The sequence below is a fragment of the Puma concolor genome, chromosome B1, assembly GCF_028749965.1.
Source record: "Puma concolor isolate L17-30 chromosome B1, mPumCon1.1.hap2, whole genome shotgun sequence".
Classification (NCBI taxonomy): Eukaryota; Metazoa; Chordata; class Mammalia; order Carnivora; family Felidae; genus Puma; species Puma concolor.
In genome coordinates, this window is record NC_141670.1 from 36783852 (window position 1) to 36809278 (window position 25427).

The following is a 25427-nucleotide window of genomic DNA, read 5'->3' on the forward strand; positions in this document are numbered from 1 at the left end:
CAATTCTGGAGTCTCTATTCTATTCCATTGGTCTATGTGTCTGTTTTTGTGCCAATACCATGCTGTCTTGATGATTACAGCTTTGTAGTAGAGGCTATAGTCTGGGATTGTGATGCTTCCCGCTTTGGTCTTCTTCTTAAATATTCCTTTGGCTATTCGGGGTCTTTTATGGTTCTATACAAATTTTAAGATTGCTTGTTCTAGCTTTGAGAAGAATGCTGGTGCAATTTTGATTGGATTGCATTGAATGTGTGTTTATTTATTTTTGAGAGAGAGAGAGAACGAGAGAAAGAGAAAGAGAAAGAGAGAGAGAGTGTGAACAGGGGAGGGGTAGAGAGAGAGGGAGACAGAATCTGAAGCTGAGGAATCTGAGCTGTCAGCACAGAGCCCAATGTGGGGCTTGAGCTTATGAACTGTGAGATCATGACCTGAGCTGAAGTTGGATGCTTAATCGACTGAGCTACCCAGTCACCCCTAAATTTTTTTTAATGTTTATTCACTTTTGAGAGAAAGAGAGAGACAGAGTACGAGTGGGGGAGGGGCAGAGTGAGAGGGAGACACAGAATTTGAAGCAGGCTCCAGGCTCTGAGCTGTCAGCACAGGGCCCAATGTGGGGCTCGAACTCATGAATCATAAGATCATGATCTAAGCCAAAGTTTGACACTTAACCAACTGAACCACCCAGGTACCCCATGACTAGGACGTGCTTCTGCATAGTAAGTCCCTATCTGGTGCAAGACATTGCCCTGGGTGTTGTGTAGACAAAAATGAAGAGCATGCCAGCCTGTGACCCTCTGAACACATGTGTGCTTGTTGACTACTGTCTGGGACCTGTTCAGACATCACTGATGTGGACTTCCCTCCAACTCAGTCTCACCTCCTGTTGGCTAGTCAGAATCGAAGGAAGACAAGGAGACACAGCATTTAAAGCATTTGGCAAAGAAAGGAAGTTTAGAAGAAACCTTGCAGAGAATGTCTGAAAAGGACTGACTTGTCAAATGCAAATTATGACACCTATTTAAAGGGAAAAAAGACAAGATTTTCCAAAGTTATCAAGTTTATAGGTAGTCTGTTCCCCACGGACACACAACAGTTTTCTTCCATGATTATCCTATTGCACAAGATGATGACAAATCTTCAGTTATAGCTTTGAACAGTCAGGGATGAAGTTGTTCATATTCCAGAGTCAGTAACCTACCAGAAGACTCAAGACTTCCTTCATGTTGGAAACTAGAGTTAGACAGGGGACCCTGGATTTACTTTGTTTTGTGATGTGTGCATGTGCAGCTGACATGCTAGGTTTGGTGGTTGTGTCCCACAGAGTGGCTGTGGACACTGAGTTTGTGGCTGCTGACCGCTGCTTCTACAGGACACTCAGGGCTAGGTTCCTGCCAACCTCCCGTCACAACATTTAAATCATTGGATCACTACATAATGCTATTTTAGGTGTGTTTCCATTTATATTTTTTTAATGTTTATTTATTTTTGATAGAGAAAGAGAGAGAGAACGAGCAGGGGGAGAGAGAGAGAGGAGACACAGAATATGAAGCAGGTTCCAGGCTCTGAGCTCAAACTCATGAATGTGAGATCATGACCTGAGCCGAAGTCAGACGCTCAACTAACTGAACCACCCAGGCACCCCCTTTTCGGTGTGTTTCTGTTGAAAAACACTTTAAGAATTATATATTGTTGACTCATTAACATCAAACTCCCTGCCAACAGCACTAAAAATTGTGCCTGAATGGAGCTTCTCTAACACCCAGAACTTCTCCATGAGGCACATCCCAGCCTTCTTGCACTTGGAAACGCTAGACAGCATGCCAGCACTACTACTCAGGGACCGTGAGAGACACTACTACTCAGGGACCGTGAGAGACAGAAATCACCACCAGAAAGCACAGCAGAGCAAACACTGTGGTACCACAGAGACTTGGAAGAGGACACTTGCTTACAGTATAGTAGCTGAAACAAGAAGGCTATGTGGTGGCCTGTTGACCTTCTGCTGGAAGCAGGGTGTTAGCTGACCCCTGAATCCTAACCCTCCTGCCTCCTTGATCCCAACCCTCCTGCCTCCCTGATCCCGGTTTGGCTACATCCCGGTGACTGGCTGCCTTTGATGTTTTTTTCCGCTGGACTCACCATGGCTGTGGAACAGGAATACCCATCATTCCTGACCTTCCTCTCTGGCACTATGAAACGTGGTGTCAAGGCCTCTTTGTGGGTGTGCTTGTTAGGCAGGGAGGTGTCCAGGAGTCGTAGGGAATGGGGTAAAAATGGAATGGTGGCCCTGCGTATAGTAGGCTGGGGGCTGAGGCTGAGGGCTACCTTGTGGTTCTGCTGCTCAACTGATGGGTAGCCACTGTGATGTGTTCCTTCCTCCTCCTCCCTCCTGCTGCTCTCTCCCTCTTCCTCTTGCTTCCCCCTTCTCTCCTCATTCTCACTTGACTTTATCCAAATAGGCAGCCCAGTGGATTTGTATCAATAAGAAGCAATCAGCAACAGCCATAATACTTGCAATCAATATATAATTGCATCAGGGTTATTCCATTACCTCAGGCCTGGCGTGCTGATTACCGCTGAGGCCTTGTGATTCCAGCAGTCATTTGCCTGACTTCAGGGTTTGGTGGAAGAGCGTGTGGGAGGGTTGCCAGGCTGAGCTCTGTGTTGTGCACCTCAGGCAGGCCATCAGGGTCCAGGGTCTGGTCAGACACCAGGAAGTCAGACACAGGGGCGAGATACTCCTGGGCTGACAGGAGGGTGGCTCCGGGGAGGCCTGGGGTCAGGCATCAGGGCAACAGGACTAGAACTGGGAGTGAGTTCCTGGGACATAGGGCCCCCATACCACATTAACTACCATTTAACTTGTACCGTTTCCGTATGGACAGTACTTTTCCATATGAGGCCTCACACCAGCCCTGGGGGCTGAATATGACTATTCCCATTTTATAAACGAGGAAGCTACAAACCCAGGGGAGGTACAGGGCTCAGTGCTACTGGACTTGGAAGCTGAGAAGGTATGACTCGAATTCAAGATTGAATTTAAGGTTTGAATTCAAAGTTGAGATCAAGGGTTAGTATGCTTTCCTAACGCTCCCAGAAACAAAACAAGCACCACTCTCTACTTTCAGATGGCGCATCTACAGGCTTCTCATTGGCTTATTCAGCAATTCTGTGAGGAAGACAACACAGTTTATCATGCCCATTTAACAGATAAGAAGACTGAGCTTTGGATTAGGGTGACCAACTGTCCCAGTTTTCCCAAGACTGAGGGATGTTCCTGGGATTTTCAGTACCAGCCAGACAAGTCCCAGAGCAAGCTGGTCATCTGAGTTTAGGTAGAGGTTTGTTGATTTGTCATAGTGGCCGAGGGACTGGGTTCCTTTTTCCCACCGCCCTGAACTGCTCCAGGTAACTGATAGTGCACCCACTTTCCTGTGTGTCTGTGAAGGCTAATATAAAAAGGACGAAAACAGCTATGATTTAATGAATACTTGCCGTGTACTAAGGCTTGGTAGATATTTGGTAATAATAGCAATCTCTTACATGGTACTTACCTCATGCCAGGCACTATTGTAAGAACTTTATGAAAATTAACTAGGTTAGTTGATCCTCAGTCAATCCCTTTACAGAGGAGAGAACAGAGCACAGAGAGGTTAAGTACTTTGTCCAAGGTCATACAGCGAGTAAGGGCTGAAACCAGAATTCGTATGTAAGCTGCCTGGCTGCTGAGTCCACCCCTGTGTTTACTGTCTCTCTAATCTTGTTTAAACACTCAGACAACAGCAGGTGTTATCAGCATGATCTTAGAAAACATAACATGAGGCAGAGGGTAACTTCTGGTTAAGTGAATGAGTGAACGAATGAATGAATAAATGGGAGAGTCCTGTAACATTCTCAGGATCACAAAATGAATGATGTCTGATCTCCCCATATGCAATGGATTATCAGTCAGCAATCAAGAAGAAATAAATAACAAAGATAACTAAAAAGAAACCAATATGTTGAGGGAAAGAATCCTGACAAAAGGAGTCCATTTATATGGAGTCCAGGAGTATGGTTAAACAAATTTACAGTGACAAAATTCAGAACTGTGGTTGCCTATGGGGATTGACTGGAAGAGGACACGAGGGAAATTTCTGGGGTGGAGTTGTTCTATATCTTGACTGGGGTGCTGGCCATGTGGCTGTATACATATGGCAACACTCGTTGAATTGTATACTTAAAGACCTATGTATTTCATATGTAAATTTTACCTCCAAAAAAGAGAAAGCACAAAAGAGCAGATGAAATAGAAGAGAAGGGATTCACCACTAGGGGTGTCTGACCCCCATGCCCTGCTGTGTCTGATGTTTGGGATTAACTGCCTCCATATTCAGTCAGTCACAGCTGGTGTTCCAGGTGAGCCCCTAGCATTAGGGCATGCTCATAGGTGGAGGAGCCACCAAGGCAGAAGCCACCTGAGCTGCCTTACCTGAGCACCTGCTCTGGGCTGTGCTGAAGTGACACCTTCAAGGGAAGATGAATGGATTAGACCCAGTGCCTGCCTGGAGCAGCTTCCAGCTTGGGGCGGGGGGCATCAGTACAAGAATGACTGACCACAGGTAATAGTCCCCGTTGGCCAGGACTCCAGTCCTATTTTGTAGGAATAGAAATCCTGAGCATGTTACAAAGATAAGAGTTCTAGCTGTAGGAAATAAGGATGGAATTGAAGTACTGCCTGTAGAATGTAATGCAGAAACATGGTTGGCAGAAAGAATTCAGAGGCCTAGGAACTACAGCACGGGTACAAGGTGAGGGCTGGGTTTGCAGAAAATCTGGCTTTGACTGAGTTTTGTGGCAGTGAGTCAGCAAGGTCAAGGCTGGCTCTACTACTTGCTAGCATATGACCTTGGGCTGTAATTTATGTCCTCTGTTTCTCAGTTTCCTCATCTAAACCAATGACAGTGGGAATAATGATAGTACTTACCTCTGAGGATTAAATTATTCAATATATGTAAGGCAGATATCACAGTCCTTGTTATCACAAATCTTGTTAATTTACAGCTTAAAGTGGCACTCAAGGAAGACACAGTTGGCTGCTGGTCCCGGCAGGGCTCCACCTGTGGACTGTGGTTAAATAGCTCCAAGAGATGGGTGAGGGGAATACAGGACAGGAAATAAGCAAATAAGCAAATGTTATTATTCAGTTTCATAGGAAAACATATCAAGGTCTAGGGAGGTAACCCTTGTCTGAGATTGCACAGCTAGTTAGTGGAAGACCTGGGGCTACGTGTCAGTTCTGCTGCTCCCTTGTCGATGCTGCTCATACCGGCTCCAAAACCTGCTGCCATCCCCAGCCCTCTGGACTCATTACCTGGCCCTACACAGGGCGACCTTGATCAGGAACCAGGGCTGCCTGTCTGATCTTCAGTTTGCATCATGTAGGGTATCCTGCCTGGGACTTTGCTGGTGGGTAGGCAACATCCTCATTACATTCTGGCTTGTATTTATGTCAGAGATTCCTGTCATCATGTCACCATGTCACCTTGATCACATATTTAGCTGTCAGATGTGGAAGCTTGGGGGCTGTAGTCTGCCATTTTTACAGAACACACTATTCTTCACTGTGAGTCTCTGAACCTGACCCCAATCTTTCTTCTGGTCTTCATGTCTCTACACCTGGGAGTGTCTATATCTGCAGCAGGTCTCACCCCTCCCATTTCCCCAGAGTTAGAGAGAGAGAGACAGGACCCAGGAGGAAGATCGTTAGCTGTAACAAGGTTGGGGACAACAAGGAGCCTCTCCCAGGAAGCTGGATAGGGAAGAGCTATGAGGAGCAGGGGTGGCCATAGATCCTGGATGGCAGTGGAGCCTGACAGGTGACAGCAGACATGGCTGGGAAAGGGGCTGGGACAGCAGGCAGGTGGTGGCTGGTTGGGCTTCCTGCATGCTCCAGTTAGGTAGGGCTCACATGTCTCCCGTGAGTAGCTGTCCTAACATTTACAACAAGAGAAATTTAAGAGTACCTAATTCCTCCCAAGAAAGAAAAAAAAAATAGGGATAATCAATTCTGATCATTATACTCAGGCAGAACTGGTTTAGATGTTGGTTTATTTCCTGAATTCATTCATTCATTCATTAATTCAACAGTGCCTAACTACTAATTAATAAAGCACTAGTTTTGCACCTGGGAATCAGAAAAAAAATATTTGGGGGGCATCTGGGTGGCTCAGTTGGTTAAGCATCCAACTTATGCTCAGGTCATGATCTCATGGTTCATGAGTTCAAGCCCTGTCTTGGGCTCTGTGCTGACAGCTCAGAGTCTGGATCCTGCTTCAGATTCTGTCTCCCTCTCTCTGCTCCTCCCCCATTCATGCCCTGTTTCTCTCTCTCTCAAAAATAAATAAACATTAAAAAAAAGAGAAAAGAAAACAATAATTTTGGCTTCATTTGGAGAGTCAAAATGAAGGCTAGAAAACCTTAACTGGGGGGTGGCTAACCCAGATTTTGATAACATTAATTTCTCCCTGTGAGATCAAGAAATATGTCAATACACAATCAATACGATGCATGTGTGGTACTACAGGAGCAGCACATTTAAGACCCAGCTAAGGTTGGCTTTGGTTTGCAGCTGTGTGTTGTTCTCCAGAGGAGCCATTCCTTTATTCTCTGCTGACTTTGCAGGAGGTGGTTGTCAGGGGAAATACCCTTGGTTTTCTGGTGAGACTCAGCGAAGCCCCAACCTCACTGGTCTTGGGGCCTGCATGGGGTTAGGTGCTTTGTGCATGTTTTGAACACAAGCACTATATCTGCAAATGTCCAAGTGTGGATTGGTTGACATGTAGCCTTTACTTAGTGGAGAGTTTGTGTTTCTGTTCAGGATACCAGTTCATGATAATGTATGACTTTTGTCAGAAAGTTCTTGATCTCTGTCTAGGCTTGGCCTGTGTGCTTCTGTGGTTAGTATTGCTAGGACATGAAGGATGAGCCTTACCATCTGGTGTTTGTGTTGAAACTCTGCAACCCTACTCAGCTAAACAGTGTGCAAGGCCAAGGGCAAACCACATGTCCTGCCCAGTGGCAACCACTGTTCTGGGTGGATTATGTCCTGTTTGGAAATGAATAAACAGAAATGCTACAAAAGGATCCAAGAAAAAAGACAACAGAAAAAGAAATAATAAGGGGAACCTGGGTGGCTAAGTCAGTTAGGCGTCAGACTCTTGATTTTGTCTTAGGTCTTGATCTCATGGTCATGGGATCAAGCCCCATACTGGCTCTGGGCTGAGTGTGGAGCCTGCTTAAGATTCTCTCTCTCCCTCCCTCTGCCCCTCTCCCCTGCTCATGTGCTCTATCTCTTTCTCTAAAATAAAAAAAATTTAAAATAAAATAAAAAAAACAATAAGAAGAAAAGCAAATTGAGGTGAAAGCAGCCTGCAGAGAAGATGGCTAAAATAAAATGCAGTTGAAGGATACTTAGCTCCAATAGAATAAATAAAATGCAGGTGGAGGTAGTGAAGGCAGGAGTTAAGACTGGTAAAATGCAAATCACTGGTGAGAAGAACAAAATCTGCTTCTATTCAGAGGAAAAAGAATAAGGAGATGTGGGTGATGAGGAGATCATAGGTGTATAGAAGAGAGGAGATCCAATCTAGGAATTACAGGTATTGCTGAAGAATAAACCAGAATAATTTCTTCAGAAACAAAATCAAAGTCATAACTGAGGAAAATGTGTCTTGCAAAATGTCCTAAATGTGCAGGCAAAATAAATTTAAAGGGAACTGCATCTACATACATACTGGCTACATTTTCAAATTGAAAAGATAAAGTATTATGAACACGCTGGAAGGAGAAAAAACCCAACCATGTTGAATATATAGTTGCAAAAATTAAGACTAAAATATCCCTCAAGGTCTCTGCAAATGCCCCAGAGCAATAGGGCAGCCATGAGGCACAGACAGGGCTCTGTGTTTATCAAGTCATTTCTCTTTTCTCCTGGAAACAGAGGAAGACAGAATTTCCCAGTTTTCTCCAATATAGGTGAGCCAGGGACCAGTTTTTGCTGATGAGTTGTGGATAGAAGTGACATATGCTACTTCTGCTCTGGATCCTAAAATGTGCCATGAGAGCTGCTAGTCTCCTCTTTCTTCCTTTCTCTGCTCCTTAGCCAGACTCACAGAGTCTGGCAGAGGACCCCAGGGGACAGTAGAAAGGGCCTGAGCTCCTGATTCACCTCATGGAAGGCTCCCTCTGGCCCCTACAATGGGCTCTGTAAATGTCAACCTCAGAAGTGCAGTGTCTTATTATAGTATTTAACTTGCTCTAATATAAAGGGCTAGAGAGTTTTTGAGGGAACACAGTCATGACTCAAGTAATTTTTTATTTAGTCAAACTGTCATTTAGGTGTGAACATAGAGAAACGTAATCAGAAATAAAAGAGCTCATAAGGTGTAAAAGGTCCATTTCCTTCCTGAAAAAAGTATTTAAGAATATATTTCAGTCAATATAGAGATGTATCAAAATAAAGACGTAAGCATGGGGAGGTTATCAAATAAAAAGCCTGGTTGAAACACTGAATAAGTTAACCATGGGGTAAAGTCTAAATAATTCTTGTTAACATGGCTATAAAGAGGAATGGAAAATAATAAGTTATTCTCAAAAGTGGGGAAAAAAAACCCTCAACAGAATTGGGCTCTAATACCCCATTTTATTCCAGAATAAACAAAGAAATTGGGTGAAAGAGGAGTAGAAAGTAGTAAAAAGCATCCTAGTTTCCTCATCTTCAAGGGAAAAGTGGATAGAAACTATTTTATTTTTGATATTGACTATTGGAAAAATAAAGCTCAAAATTATTTTCTAAAACTCCCAAGAGCTAAAAATATATTTTTGACCATCCCCCAAACTATTTGAGAAAAAAAAGTCAAAGAGAATAATTCATAGTCTTTTTAGTAAATAGAAAATTTTTAAATGCTTTTTAAAAAAATATTTATTTTATTTTTGAGAGAGAGAGTGTGAGTAGGATGGGAGGCAGAGAGAGAGGGAAACACAGAATCAGAAGCAGGCTTTAGTCTCTGAGCTGTCAGCAGCCAGACGCGGGGATTGAACTCACAAACCGTGAGATCATGACCTAAGCTGAAGTCAGATGTTTGACTGAGCCACCCAGGTGCCCCAGTAAATAGAAATTTTAAAAATGGAGAATTACAAGGCAAAAAACAAGCATAATAAGAAAAAGCCAGGAAGTTCCATAGACAGAAATAATAAAATGTAATGACAGTAATAAATCCAGATATACAATTATGGCAATAAATAAAAGGGTCAACCCTCCCATTAAAATACATAGACTCTCAGATTAGGCCACATAATTAATGTCAACTATATGCTGTTTACAAGACACAAATCTAATACGAAATGATTGACAGGGAAAGATTAGAAATAAAAGGCTTGGTAAAAGATACCGGGAAAATATATAAAAATGCCAGAATGACAATATCAATATAATAACAACTGAATTGGAAAATAAAATCCAGCATAAAAATGTAGCAGTCATCAAGCAAATAGTAGATGATGCCAAATAATTTAATATCAGACTATTTATAGCAAAATCATTAGAAAATATGAGAAAATAACAAAAAATATTTGTGGAAGACCATGTATTTTGCTCAGAACAATGCAGATAAGGCAAGTGAAAAATAAATGTGGGTGCAGAGTACATGGAAAATGAGATATATAAATTTTATTTAATAAAAATATATAACAAACTTTAATCCACGAATAGATAATAAACCTTTCTTTTAGCCATTCTTAGAACAGTGACAAAAATTTAAAGAAAAGCTCATTAAATACTGAAAATCCATGTTTATGTAGAACATCATACATGAAGAATAGAGAAAAAAAATAAAGGTTTTAAAAAGGCACATGTGAGATCTTGGAAACTAAAAACTGCTCTGCTTAATAATTTTGGGTCAAAGAAGAAATACTGACAATCTATAAAGCAACAAAAAATAGACACTTAATGTAAAAGTTTATGGGGTAAAGTCAAAGCTGTACAAAGGGGTAAATTCATAGGCTAAATGGTTTTATTAACACATTTAAATAAAAATGAAATATTTAATTAAATATTTAAATAAACAACACACAGAGATTTAACATAGAACAGAGAAATCTTTCTTGAATTAGAATAATAGTGTGTAAATCCAGAAAACCTAACAGGAAAAAAGGAAATGTGCAAAGTTAGATATTAGAAAGTGGATGGACCTACAGATACTGATGTTATAAAGCTTTTCATGAGATTAATATATTGTATTCTATACTATTTTTTAAATGTTGATTACAAGACATAATTTTATAGCAAGATATTAATCACCAAAATTGACTCAAAAATAGAGAACTTAAAGAAATTGTAAAAAAGGAAAGTTACTGTAGAATTAATTTCCCCCAAATGCTCTTCACTTAATGTTGTTGATCAGCTTAGTTGATCAAATCTCCAGAAATATGTAATTTTTAGGAGGAAATTAACCATTTGTAATTATATAAAAAGACAGAAAACTTTCAAAATTATTTTATGAAACCAACATAACCTTAATAATGAAACACAACTAAAACATAATACTAAACACAAGTTTATTTTATGGAATGGAAATTACTTTCTTTAAATAAAATGTCATCAAATCACAACTACTGCAATATTAAGAAATGAATACTATAACTTGTCTAGTTAATCATTATCTGAGGAATGGAAGGATAATTTAATGTTATGAAATCTAGTAATACAATCCAGGGATCAGTGAGATAGAAAAAACTTCAGTTGATTCCCTAAACATACATATGATAAAATAACCATTTAAAAAATATCTTGGGAAAAATTTAATAAATATTAATGTAAGATCACTTACAAAATGTTGAGCAAAAAATGCTCAACATCACTCATCATCAGGGAAATGCAAATCTCCCACAATGAGATACCACCTCACACCTGTCAGAATGGCTAACATCAACAACTCAGACAACAACAGATGTTGGCGAGGATGCAGAGAAAGATCTCTTTTGCACTGCTGGTGGGAATGCAAACTGGTGCAGCCACTCTGCAAACAGTATGGAGGTTCCTCAAAAAATTAGAAATAGAGCTACCCTATGACCCAGCAATTGAACTTCTAGGTATTTATCTAAGGGATACAGGTATGCTGTTTCGAAGGGGCACATGCACCCCTATGTTTATAGCAGCACTGTCAACAATAGCCGAAGTATGGAAAGAGCCCGAATGTCCATTGATGGATGAATGGATAAAGAAGATGTGATATATATATACCACATCTTCTTTATACACACACACACACACACACACACACACACACACACACACACACAACGGAGTATTACTCGGCAATCAAAAAGAATGAAATCTTGCCATTTACAACTATGTGGATGGAACTGGAGGGTATTATGCTAAGTGAAATTAGCCAGAGAAAGACAAATATCATATGACTTCACTCATATGAGGACTTTAAGATACAAAACAGATGAACATAAGGGAAGAGAAACAAATATAATATAAAAACATGGGGGGGGGGACAAAAACATAAGAGACTCTTAAATATGGAGAACAATCAGAGGGTTGCTGGAGGGGTTGTGGGAGGAGGGAATGGGCTAAATGGGTAAGGGGCATTAAGGAATCTACTCTTGAAATCATTGTTGCACTGTATGCTAACTTAGATGTAAATTAAAAATATAAATTAAAAATTAAAATTAAAATTAAATTAAATTAAAATTAAAAAGTATAAATTAAAAATATAAATTAAGTTAAACAAATCAAACTAATAGTTCAGTATTAGATGTGATGGTGAAATACAAAAGAAATTCCCATTAAAGTTTCAACAGTGGAAAGATACAGGAGACTAGCATCATATAACAGTGTTCTGTACATTCTAGCTACATAACAATAATGAAATACTGTGAGGCAGTGATTCTTTTTTTTTTTTTTTTTAATTTTTTTTTTTCAACGTTTATTTATTTTTGGGACAGAGAGAGACAGAGCATGAACGGGGGAGGGGCAGAGAGAGAGGGAGACACAGAATCGGAAACAGGCTCCAGGCTCTGAGCCATCAGCCCAGAGCCTGACGCGGGGCTCGAACTCACGGACCGCGAGATCGTGACCTGGCTGAAGTTGGACGCTTAACCGACTGCACCACCCAGGCGCCCCATGAGGCAGTGATTCTTGATGGGGGTGATCTTATTCCCCTGGGGACATTTGGAAATGTCTGGAAGCAGTTTTGGTTGTGAAGACCAGTGGGGTGAGGGTGCTACTGGCATTTAGTGTGTAGAGGCCAGGAATGCTACTCTACATCCTGCATCCCTATACAGGATGGACTCCCACAGCCAAGAATGCCCACTGTTTCATTCTCCTGAATAGCCATAAGCATCTCAAACCCACCTGGTCCCAAACTGAGTTCTTTCTGTATGTCAGGTGTCACATGAAATACTTTATTTAATTCTCACAAAATACCTATAATTCAGGTGCTATCATTACACTCTTTTCACATATGAGGCCATTAAGACATGGCAGGAATTGTAAAGTCACACAGATATTAATAACAGAGACAGAGTTTGAACCAGGCAATCTGGCCACTTTGTCCCTCACACTGAGGTAACTTTCTGTTACTAAGTGAGAGAAATAGGATTTAAAGTTACACACACAGCATAATGATCATCCCAATTTTATGAAATATTATATATATTGAAATAATATTAAAACAAAAGTAAATACATTTTGGTTGTTAATGAATGGTAGTGGGATTTCTCTAGTGTCTTTAATGGACATGTATTATTTTGTAATGAGAAAACCCAAAAAATCTAATTAGTCATATAAAAGGATCAATGGAGCTAAATGCAGTTTTGGTATCCTCTTTTTTTTTTTTTTTTTAATTTTTTTTTTCAACATTTATTTATTTTTGGGACAGAGAGAGACAGAGCATGAACGGGCGAGGGGCAGAGAGAGAGGGAGACACAGAATCGGAAACAGGCTCCAGGCTCTGAGCCATCTGCCCAGAGCCCGACGTGGGGCTCGAACTCACGGACCGCGAGATCGTGACCTGGCTGAAGTCGGACGCTTAACCGACTGCGCCACCCAGGCGCCCCTGGTATCCTCTTTTAAAAACTAAGAGCTCCTTCCATAATTTGGCTATTGTTGAAAGTGCTGCTATAAACATTGGGCAAGTGCCCCTATGCATCAGCACTGTCCATCAACTGATGAATGGATAAAGAAATTGTGGTTTATATACACAATGGAATATTACGTGGCAATAAGAAAGAATGAAATATGGCCTTTTGTAGCAACATGGATGGAACTGGAGAGTGTTATGCTAAGTGAAATAAGCCATACAGAGAAAGATACCATATGTTTTCACTCTTATGTGGATCCTGAGAAACTTAACAGAAGACCATGAGGAAGGGGAAGGAGAAAAAAAAAGTTAGAGAGGGAGGGAGCCAAACCATAAGAGACTCTTAAGAACTGGGAATAAACTGAGGGTTGATTGGGGGGTGGGAGGGCGGGGAGGGTGGGTGATGGGTATTGAGGAGGGCACCTGTTGGGATGAGCATTGGGTGTTGTACGGAAACCAATTTGACAATAAATTTCATATTAAAAAATAAATAAAAACTAAGAGCTCTGAATGGAGAGTTGTGCTGCCTCTAGGTTGACATACACTGTTCTAGAACAAACATCACTATTTAGGTACATGCACTAGCATCCCTTTGGAGCTATAGGTTCTGACTGAAACTGGTTTAAGCAAAGAGAAATGAATTGGCACATCCAACTGAAAAGTATGAGAAAGAGCTTGTCAGCTTCAGGTAAGGCTTGATCTTGCAGCTCAACATGGCTTGACCTTGACTTACTTTCTCTCTCCATTTCTTGACTTCTTCTTTGGTATTGGCTCTGACTCTCTCCTCTCTTTTGTATCCCACAGGAAAGAGGAAGTATCTCTCAGAGCATCTGGTAACAGTCTACATGTTCCCTTTGATTGGACCACCTTACGTCACATGGTGACTGATTGGCCTGGCCTTAGCCTTGGGTTCTACTTTTGGAACCAGGGGTGAACTCAACTTCCCTGGTGTCCTATCTCCCCAAATAAGAGGATGGAAGCTTGTGGGAAATTGGAACATTTACATCGATCAGCAAATGGATGGTGGCGATTCAGTCAACCCACACACACTATACTATGGGACTTCTGAGAATGAAACAACTTTATTAAATGTCTACTTATGTACATTTGTTATCTAATATTATAGACAATGTGTCCACTATGTTCATATTAAGGAGAGTCACCAAAAGATGGATTCATAAGGGAAGGCTTCCTGGTGGAGGCAGACTCAAGGAGGTCCTTTGAGGACAGGTGTGAGCTGGGTGGGTGGACAGGGGAGGACCATATTCAGGTGTGTAAGAATAGGGCCAAGACCAGGCTGTGTAAAGGGGAAGTGAACATACAGAAATGAAAAAGGGCAGCGAGGAGGACTCCCTGTGGAGGAAAGGGCCTGGCAGGAGAAGTCTCATTGTTTAAATCTTGGCTTTGAAACTCTGTATCTCCAAAAGAAGAAGAAATAGCCATGGGGATCCTTCTTGTGAAGGGTGTTCATATGCTCCTTGTTAACATTTTATATTACCAGGCTGTTTTACTTTTCTACTCTCATTTTCTGTAGGTTTACATCTGTAAAATGGACATAATAGCACAGAGGATTGATATGAAAATTAGATAAGATTATATCTCTTAAAAGATCCTGCAAACTATAAATTAGTAAATGGCAGGTAGGGAAGAAGGGGCCTGGGAATGCATTCAGAGTGTAACAGGGAACTAAGGGGGCAGACACAGGCTGTTAAAGTTAGAGGTATAATTGGGTCCCATCTTTCCCCCTGGATTTACCCACCACTCTGACTTCCTGAGGCCTCCACATCTCCCTGTTTCCCCCTGGCATGGCCAAATCATGTGACCATGGGAATGTAGAGGCAAGGAGAAGACTGGGTGTGGATGTAAGGCAGCCCAGCTGGGCTTCAGGGAAGGCAGGGCAAGGAGAAGCAGTTTCTGAGAAGCGGCAGGAGTGCCCTAGGAGGAGACAAAATGACTTCTAGGGTTGAGTCTGCCAGAGACCATAAAAACCTCAATGTATGAAATTAGCTTGATTCTCTAAAATAGTTACATCAAGGCGGCTGTCAGGAAATCAATAGCACGCTGTAATTATGTCCATAAACATGCTGAAGAAGCAGGAGAGGTCAGAGGCAAAGGAAGGGGGGTGGCTGCAGCAAGGCCTTCTAAGACATGACTCATGAAGCTTGTGGGCACTGGAGCCACCCCAGAGGGGGCCAGCTCCTTGCTGCTGCCATGATTAATCCAGGGAGAAGGAAATTCAATTTGGCAAACATTTATTGAGCATTTAGTTCAGGCCAGGCTGGAGGCAGCAGTGGTGGGCTAGGCTTTGGGTTGGTGGGCTGAGCCTCCCCATCCAGTTCTTACTTTGGAAACCTGCAGAGGGAGAAGTTACTGGAATCGATGTTTGGCTAGTGAATTTGGGCCTTTTGGGGAAGGAGAGGAGAAGCCTCCGCAGACACCCCCATTGTGTTTGGATTTGCAAATACAGCTAATTCTGCTCCTGGGGGCTCCAGTAGCTGATACAAAACTCTTTTTTACTCAAAAGCTCTTCCTTTAAAATTTAATACTGTCCTCTTTGGAGAGGGAGGCACTTAGCTCTTTGCTTTACCTATATTACTCCATCTTCTCAAAAATATTGTGAGCTAGGAATTTTTATCTCCATTTTATAGATGAAAAAATTGAGGCTCAGTATGATGAAGTGATCTTTTCAGCATCATAATGAAAGTAAGTGGACATTTATGTATCATTTATACCTTATAGTCTGAATTGCTTTAATTAAATTGTCACAGTGGCCATCAGACCAAACTCATGGCTGATACTGATTTTGCTCAGAAAATTGGAATGTGAGAAGAGGAGGTTTTGTGTGTGGGGGCTGGGATTATAGAGAGAAGCCAGAGGGTAAATTTGAGCAGAAGAGGTAGGGGAGCAGTAGGCAGGTCTGGGTGAGCTTGGGTGTGAATGGACTGGACAGATGGGGCAGGAATCATGAAACCATGGATGGCAGCCAGGGGAGAGATACTGAGTGAAAAGTGGGTGCACTGGGTCCTCATGCCCTCCTGCCATGAGCTCTGGGAAAAGGTCTCAAGACATTCTTGTCCAGGGTCTGACTTGGACTGACCAGCCTGTGCCTGGTGGGTCTATTCTAGGTTGGAATTCTTTTTTTTAAAAAATTTTTAAATGTTTATTTATTTTTGGGAGAGAGAGAAAGAGAGAGAGGCAGAGAGGGAGATAGAGACAGAGAGAGAGAGAGAGAATGAATGAGTGGGGAAAGAGCAGAGACAGAGGGAGATACAGAATCCAAAGCAGGCTCCAGGCTCGGAGCTGTCAGCACAGAGCCCAGCGTGGGGCTCAAACCCACAAACTGTGAGATCATGAGCTGAGCCGAAGTCAAACACTTAACCAACTGAGCCACCCAGGCACCCCTCTGGGTGGAAATTCTTTTCCAGCATTTCACAGGAATTGTGTATGTTTTTCCAAATGCAGAGAAAAATCAGTTGAGAAAATGGGAACACTGTAAAAAGTATTACAAGTCTCCTGTGAGAATTTAAGGGTAACAATCAACATAGAAACATTACTTCTTTGAAATAATTCACTGATATCAAATAGAAAATCAGAGCAGGAAATGCTGAACCACGGAGTTGGAAGGTGAAGGTCAAAGTGCCCAGGAACCTGGACAAGAGCAGGTAGGCCGGCAGCGTCAGAGCCTCATCAATTGGTCTTGCTTGCAGTCTTGCCACGGAGAAAAGTATCCATTGCCCTGTCTGCTGCTAATGGTGAGCCACTGTTGCAAATAAAATAAACATTAGTAATATTTATAGCTATAGAATACTTTATGGGTGGTGTTCCCAGAAATAATAAGTTTTGGAAGTGAATTATGTCCTTAAATTGCGATTTTGACATGTGATCCTGTGTGATGCTGTGAGGAACATTTGTAGGAGATCCAGATGTTATCTTGTTCCATCACTACTCAAAATGTTTATGGCTCAAATATTCACTGTTGGGGACAGTTCTTTGCAAGTATTAGAACAGAGAAAGGCAGAGAGAAGACACAAATGTCGTTGTAGGAATACTATAACATTAAATCAGAAATGGATTTTAAAATCTGAATTAGCAAAAACAATAACAAATTTGAAGACAAAAACCAAAGTCAGACTGAGTAGATAAAGTGTTTTAATCATTACAAAAGGGAATGAGTTTATAGAAAGCAATAGTTGTGCTAACACCCAGCTTGAAGTTGCTTTTGGCCATGCTCTTGCCAATTCGATAAAGGTCAATGCAAGATGGAATAAATTCTCTGTCTGGACTATTTGTCACAGAAAAAGACATCAAAACTTTTGGATATGGCAGTTAATGCTTTGTGGTTTTAAAATTTCTTTAAGAAGGATAGCTTTTAAGTATTAAAAATTAAATATTGTGGTATTATATTTTAATTTTTAAGTGATTTTTATTTGGCATTTATTTCTGTCATTATCTCCTTCTTTTAATGTTTTTGATTATCCAATGTCTATATCAGGGAGAGATCATTTTTACAATTTACTGAGGTATATAATCTTGATAAAGAATGTATTGGCTCATAATAAAAATCAACCATGCGTTGATTATGTATTTCTAACAGAAAGCCCCTGTGATAATCCTGATTCCCCAAACAATTGTTTATTATTACAGCCACTCATTATTATTTTAAAACACACAAATAAAGTGCTTTTAAAAAATGCACAATAACTTCTGATTTGGGGGTTCCCAGTAATTACCAGGAATTCTTATTTCTTGTTCCTAGATCCTGAAGATCAATATCTAATGGGATTAAGAACCACCCAACCTGTGAGGATGGGGCCCTTACACCTGTGTGTCCCTCCTTTCTGTGCTGGCCCTGACTGAAACCACCCTTTGCAAGTACAACATCAGAGGAGCACACAGGTGAAGGAGTGGACACAAGCCAAGTCTTGCAGGTGCTGCTAGTGGAAACGTTCACCATGAACAAGACCTGCCTGACAGGGGAATTTAAGACTTGGATAAGGCCGTGGGGTCTGACTTCCTCTGGTCTGACAGCTACTTGTTTTCTATTGTTTGTGTACCCATTTTGCTTTCTTTCTCAACCTCACAACCCCGCCAGGGACACCTGGGATCAGTGCTGGGGGGTGCATGAAGGGCCACTGGCTGGGCTCCTTCTTCCCTGCCAGTACTGTACTACTCACCGCTGGGACCTCTTCTGGCCCTATTTTGGTCTCTGTTCCTGTTCTGTGCAGCCCCGCCCTAGCTTTATGCTTTGTTTCATAATTGTTTAGAAATACAATTTAGAACTTGGGATTAATTACAACAAGGCTGTTCATAACCAGACATCTGATAGGGTTAATGGCAGCAGATGCAGGAGCATAGGTGTTCAGAGCTGAGGGTATTGTAAAGCTTAACTGTTGCATTTGTATAAGCTGATACTAGTTTAATGTGGTGCTGCTGGGAGAGGTGTTGGCTCTGCAAGGTTCTCAATCTTTGTTTTCCCTTTTGAAAGGATATGTGGCAGGCACCGTTAGTTGCTCATGCAGGAGTCGTTGCCCCCTCCTCCTGCCAACAGAACCCAGGTTTTTCTCAAGCACTGTGATAAGGTGTTTCCTGGACCCTCCCCGCCTCCAGGGGAAAAATCCTCAGCAGACAAAGTCCATCAGAAAAATTGCATTTCTTCAGTCAGGACTGGCTAGGCATGGGCTTGTGGCCCTACTGGGGTGTAAGGGGACATTTACCGGGAGGTGTCTGAGACGTTTACCTCTGTCTTATAAAATGGAGAGACACTTTTTCTCTTCTGACACCTGGAGCTGCCAGCTGGAGCTATTTTGTGACAGAGAGGGGAGCTTCTGGCTTGCTGAGAATGCAGAGCAGAAAGCTGGAAAGAACTTGGGGCTTGGTGAGCTCTTTGTGTGACATTATTGACAGTCCTGGAGCCGCTGCATCTCTATCCTGAGACCCCTTCGCATGAGGGTGGTGAACACTTCCACCTGTGTCAGCTGCACTTGGCAGTGAAAAACATCTCAGATACGTATGGCCTCTGCCGTCTCACAAGATAAGTTTTGTGGCAAAACACTCAGGAGGACTTTCTGAAAGTTAAACACTCTATAAATTGAAGCCATTTATCTTTACCATACACACATTCCCAGGTATCAAATGGTGCAATTTCATGCCTTGTGACTGGTTAGCCGGGGAAAAATTGGGACATAGGAGGTCTTGCTAAGGTCTCTGGATTCACACCATATAGCTGACCAGCTGCTTTGCTCATGTGTGAGTCTGACTCTGCCTTCACTCGAGGCAGTATGCTGTAGGGGTAGCTACCTTGCATTGGTTTTCCAGAAGACCTAGTTTTATCTCTGCAAATAGTTGGCTGTTTGACCCTGGGCAATTTAAATAACCTCTCTGAGCAACAGATGCCCCTTCTGGAACATGGGGATAATAGCCTGCATTCCTCTTATGGTGCTTGCCTGCATCAAATGACAGAGTGTATGGTTTTCAACTATATGGCAGGAAGATGATGGTGATTGCTATGGATTGCGATTTTGTATCCCCACCAAATTCATATCTTGGAGCGCAACCCCTAATGTGGTGATATTAGGATGCGGGCCTTTGGGAGGTGATTAGGTTGTGAGGGCTCCACCCTCAAGAATGGGCTTAGTGACCTTCTAAAAGAGACCCCAGTGAGCTCCTTGACCCCTGTACCACGTGAGGACATAGAGAAACAACTGCGAGAAATAAACTTCTGTTGTTTATAAGTCCTCTAGTCTGCAGGATTTCTGTTATAGCAGCCCAAATGGAGTGAGACCATGATGAAGGTGATGATGATTGTGGTCGTGATGGTGACAAAGATGAGTTTGCTCCATCTGGCCATCAATAGAATTCTAAAAATAACAAACAGTGGTGAGGGTGGCAGGTGGGTGGAAGAAAGTCACTGAACATGTAGGGAATCTGTGAACCCTGAGGTGTGAACTTATGAGGGGGGAAGATGCCAATGCAGCTGAGAGGAGCATTCAGAGAGCCGTGGATGGCGCTCTCCTTAATGCAACACTGTTGTTCTCTTGGGTGGACCCAGTACCTCCTTCGTATGCTTTGCTCTGATGTATTCAGAAAGAGGCTCAGTTCAAGTGGATTTTTGCTTCCTAACCCAAATCTTGTCTGAGTGGCTGGAGGCATTCAATGCCAAGCCTCCCTTTCCCAAATCTTCCCATGGCAGCAGAGTACTGGACTCCAACAGGGCATTGTCTCTTTCTTATTCTGTGTGAACACCCAGACATGACAATTCTTCCCATACACATGCACCTTTCTCCACAAAATGAATGATTCCCTTAAATTTTTATGAATTGAGTCATATTATCAATGTGTTAAGAGAGCTTGCCAGCTACATGAATCCCATGGTGACCTCTTAGGTACAATAGCTAAGTGGGTGAGGAATCAGATCCTTCAGGGTAGAGCATGATATCTGTCCAAAATATTTCCCTCCATTTCTCCTTCATGATCCTTCCCTCACCAGTCCTGTATATATGTAGTTCCCCATCATGCTGGGCATGATGTCCAGCCATAGTCCAACCTGGTGAACTCCTACTCAAACTTCAAAGCCCAATTGAATTGTTCCCTCCTTTCTGTAGCTTTCCTTGACTATACCATTATTAATGAATTGTTAGGTTTATCTCAATCCCCAGAAAGTTTTAAGCACATCTTTATTGCAGCACTTAGAGGTATTTGTTTACTCATCTGTCTCCCTCTGTTTGAATATGAGTTTCCTAAGGGCAAGGATCATGTCTTAAATATCTTATCACCTGCACTGGCATGATGCCCTGCATACATAAAAAGTAATCAATAAACATTTGTTGAATTAAATTGAATTTGTAAGTTAGATTTGCTTAAGGGAGAACACACCTGTATTCATTTCACAAAGGATTCTTGGCTATAGAAATGATTATGCCAAAGGATCTCTTTAAAGGGTAAGCCCCCTGGTGTATTTACAGCAGGATGCAATTTCAAATTCCACATCACTTTTTCTAAGAGCACATTTCCTGCTTAAAGTGGTATGGGCCAACATTCACATCTCAAGCCTGCAATCAGCACCTCGCTCACATGCAGGCACAGCCTTCATAAGATTAATCATTTACAGATAGTTTTTTCTTCTACCCTCCAGCCTCTGAAGGGAACTCCTGGCCCCGCAAATGTGGTAGGTGGGGGCATCCAGGGCACACCCTGAGCTTTGGCGCCAGCCCACAGTGGGGGTGGCAGAAGGCCCATTCTCCCAAGGAGAAGTGCATGTGCGGCCTCTGGTCTCTCAGCCCCCTTAGCAGCCCATTTCAATTCACCCCGAAATCGTCCATCTGTCATCACCCATTAAAGGCATTTGTAAGAAGCTGCAAAATATTGAGGCTGATGCTTTTTGGCACTAATATTGCTATTAATATTGATATCCCTTGTAATGCCAACATCATATTATAGCGCTTCTCATAGGCTCCTCAGACTTGTTCTCTTCTCCACTCTTCTGATCCCTAGCCTTGCCCTGCAGCTTGTTTTTAAGGATTTTTAGGAGTTATTGATCACACAATAAAAGAGAGCAAGAAATCAAACCTGGCCTTTACTCGTCTGTAAAATGGCATGTGTTGGAATGGTCCTTCTCTAAACTAAGCTGGAACATGAGTTTCCTTTTTGACCAAGGCAAAGCCTGGTGGATCTTTAATCATTAATTTATGCCCTGGAATGTTACTGGGCTCTGCTTTTTTTGCTTAGATACTATGAAAGGTGCTGGGACCACAGAGATGAAGAGTCAGGGTCCTGCCTTTCTGAGGGGCAAGGTTGGGTGGGCCTCGGTGGTGAGAGAGGGGAGCTAAGGTGAGCTGTAAGGTGGCACAGAGGAGCTCCTCACCCGGTTTGATGCAGAAGTCTGAGCTCAGGAAAGACTTCTCGGAGTTACTGGCAGCAGAGACCCACCCTGTTGTGGGCTGAACTGTGTGCTCCCCCCAACCTGGATTCAAATTCCAGTGTCAGAATGTGACTGTATTTGGAGATAAAGTCTTTAAGGATGTGATTAAGGTAAAATGAGTTCACTAGGGTGGGCCCTGATTCATGTGGCTGGTGTCCTTGCAGGAAGAGGACATGAGGACAGAGACACAGAGGGGAGGCCATGTCAGGACCCAGGGAGGAGACAGCCATCGGCAAGCCAAGGAGAGAGGCCTCAGGAAAACCAATGCTGCAGAACCTTGACTTTGGACTTTAGCCTCCAGAACTGGGATCACAGCCTCCCTGCTGTTGAAGTCCCCCATCTGTGGCACTTTGTTATGGCAGCCTGGGCTGACTAATACAGGCCTTAAGGTAGCTGTGTCCACTAGACAGTCCTTATCCCAGGGTGATTTGGGAGCCAGAACGTGCAGCAGGTGTCAGGAACCAGAGGGGTGGATGAAATCTCACAGGGAGAACATGTTAATGGAGAAGAGAATGAAGGAACTAGACTTCTCAGACTCCTTTTTCTCCACAAAATCTAGCACAGAGTCCGAAAACACAGTCCAGGCTATTCACGGAAGGCATGATTGATCTCTACATGCAGGCCTGTGCTAAGTGGATGATGCCATCACAGAGTGCTCTCCTCTGCTAGGCATAGAAAGAAAACGGCGATTAAGTGTGGTCGCTCCAGTTGTTAGTGCCTCTATGTTTATAAAGTTCTTCCCTGTACCTTATTGCACGTACCCCACACTTTGTGTACATGGAGTGTGTTATTTATCATCCACAGTTTATGAAGGAGGAAACCTAAGTTCAGAGAAGTCCCTTTGAGGACCCCTGCCTGCTCAGCTGGGAGGATTGCTTGTAGGAACACCTTCTGCCTGGAGATCAACAATGGGTCAGGCCCGTGTCCATCACATGACCATGGAGCAGGCTACTCCTGTCCAAATTCTGCCCCATCTGGCCTCCCCAAGCAGGGCACGCCCTGGCCTCCAGTGGAAACCTAGGCAGTTATTTTACTATGGTGGCATTTAGGATATAACTTGCTCCCTCATTTCGTAAAAGGTGGGATTTTCTTACAAAACCGTCCTTGTTCTAGAAAGCTCTCCTTTTCCCCAGTCACCCCCATTTTAGGGTCATCTATTCCTCAAACATTCTCTCTTTGAGCCTTCCCATCTGGGTCCCGGCCTTCTCTCCCACCATCCCCACCCTTACCTACCACCACCAAACCAGAACCCAGCGCCAAGCCCTGTGTCTTGTATGTGCTGCTCCTGCAGGCTCTGGCGAACACCAGCCGGTCTTACCTGGCTCAGCCTTTCTTATGTTAGAAGGGGTGAGGGGGCAGAAGCTGGAGGGAAGCCTCTGCGTCTTTAGCTTCAGCCCTGAGTCTCCACTGCAGAGCAACTGCCTGTGTCCTTCCTGGGATTCCTAAAGGCAGATGGAACTTGAAGATAAATCCTCTTGATAGACCCCGTGGTCTAGGCTACGTGAGGAATTCTCCCTCTAGACTAGGGGAAAACCAGCTAATGTGTCCCTACTCCTTGAGAAATAATAACCGCAACCTTGTTTTGCTAGAGGAGCATTCTCCTTTCATCCTGATCCGGTTTCCATTACAAAATGTTCTCGTACGAACCCTGGGACATCTGGGGTGAATGGCATCATGTGCAGAGTTTTTCTCTGATTTCCAGATTTCTCTCCTGATAGCAGGGGCAGAGATTTCAGTGCACACCCCCAGATATACTTTATCTAGAAATCTGTTACTATACTGGGCCATATACTATTCTGTATATACTACATGGAAACCAGGCTTTCCGTTTCCAATCCCACATCCTTTCTTGCCCATGTATTTTGAAGGGATGTCTAGCATGCAGTATGAATCTGGGTGAGTTTTGACTTTTTGAGTTTGACTAAAGCTTTTTACTTTATTTTTTTTAATTTAATTTTAGATTAAAATTAAAAAATTAAATTTAATTTTACATTTTTAAAAATTTTAAATATTTTTTAATGTTTTATTTTTGAGACAGAGAGCACACAAGTGGGGGGAGGGCAGAGAGAGAGAGAGAGGGAGACACAGAGTCAGAAGCAGGTTCCAGGCTCTGAGCTTTCAGCACAGAACCCGACATGAGGCTCAAACCCACGAAATGCGAGATCATGACCTGAGCTGAAACCAAGAGTCGGATGCTTAACTGACTGAGGCATGCAGGAGCCCCATGGTGGTAGATTTTAAAATCCTGGCATGCAGGGGGTACTTGTTTGTCAATCCACACTGCAGCACTTTTGTACGACAGTTGCCAGATGATGTTCTAAGTGGTGGCAGTCAGTATTAAGATAGACAAAATGCTTTCCTGGAAATTATATTGGGGATGAGAAACATGTAAGTTAGTAATTTCGATAAAAAACTCATAGTTTTGTCCTTTGAGAATACCACCTTCCTCAGTGAACCTCAGGATGAGCATTCTGGAGAGGCCCAGACATAGAAAAGTATAATCCCTTCATTTTAAACCTTCTAGGTCCTAGGTCCAGAGAAGGGAGGAAAGAAGGAAACTCACACCTGGTAAGCTGGTGTGGCTGGCACTGTGCTGGGCTCTTACTTGCACAGTGACCAGTGGGGAGTGGCTCTGTGTGGGACAAAGCAGGGACCAGATTGCAGCCCCAGTGGGGCTTGGAGTGGACTGTGTTTTTACCTGGGGCCTCTCCCTGCAGGGCCTCCAATGGTCTCCTATAGCTGCAAGGTCCAGTGCAGTGTCTCAGGGGCCACTTACCTGGGAGCTCTACCCTTCTAATTCCTTCTCTGGGGAGCAGTGCTGCCAGGCAGCTCAGCTGGAATCCTTCTGGATGAATAGTTCACCTTTGTGTCTGCCTTCTCACATCCTGGATGTCCCGGAAGCAGGGCTGGAACTGCTCCTTCCATCAGGCAGATGGGGAAACAGGGATCTGACACAGGCTCTTGGTCAGTTAGGGTCAGAGCTTACAGCCGCCTTCTATTTTGGTTCTATTCCCGAGCTTGTTCTTTTGCAAAGGGTTTGTTTCCTAAGAACCCCTTGGTGTGGCCAGACTGAGCCCTGCTTCCCAGCACCCATCAGCCATGTGTGTCCCCAGCTCCATGGACAGGGTGGCTGCTCCTGGGTGGCAGGGGCAGTTGTGAGAAGCATGTGACAGTCAGCAGCTCCCAGGTCTACTCCCTCTGCCCTCTGGAGATGTGCCTGCATTTCCCCTCCAGCTAGCACTCAGCTCTCTGCTTCCCCAGATCAAGGGCCTGAGGGCCAACACGGAAGACATTTTCCCAGCCGTCCAGTTGGTGCTGATACTGAACAGGCAAGTGCAGGCTGGATGCTAGGGCCTCTCCCCTCTGCTGCTCCTCTCCTT

General features: G+C 43.0%; 1 long non-coding RNA gene across 1 annotated transcript in view; it reads left to right on the forward strand.

Moving 5' to 3' along the window:
- The window catches only part of LOC147581579 (uncharacterized), a 66884-nt gene extending 47019 nt beyond the window's left edge, over positions 1–19865 (forward strand). The window contains exon 2 of the long non-coding RNA XR_015250051.1: positions 13935–19865. This is a non-coding gene — a long non-coding RNA (uncharacterized LOC147581579). The remainder of the gene's footprint in view (positions 1–13934) is intronic.
- Positions 19866–25427: the final 5562 nt, after the last annotated feature.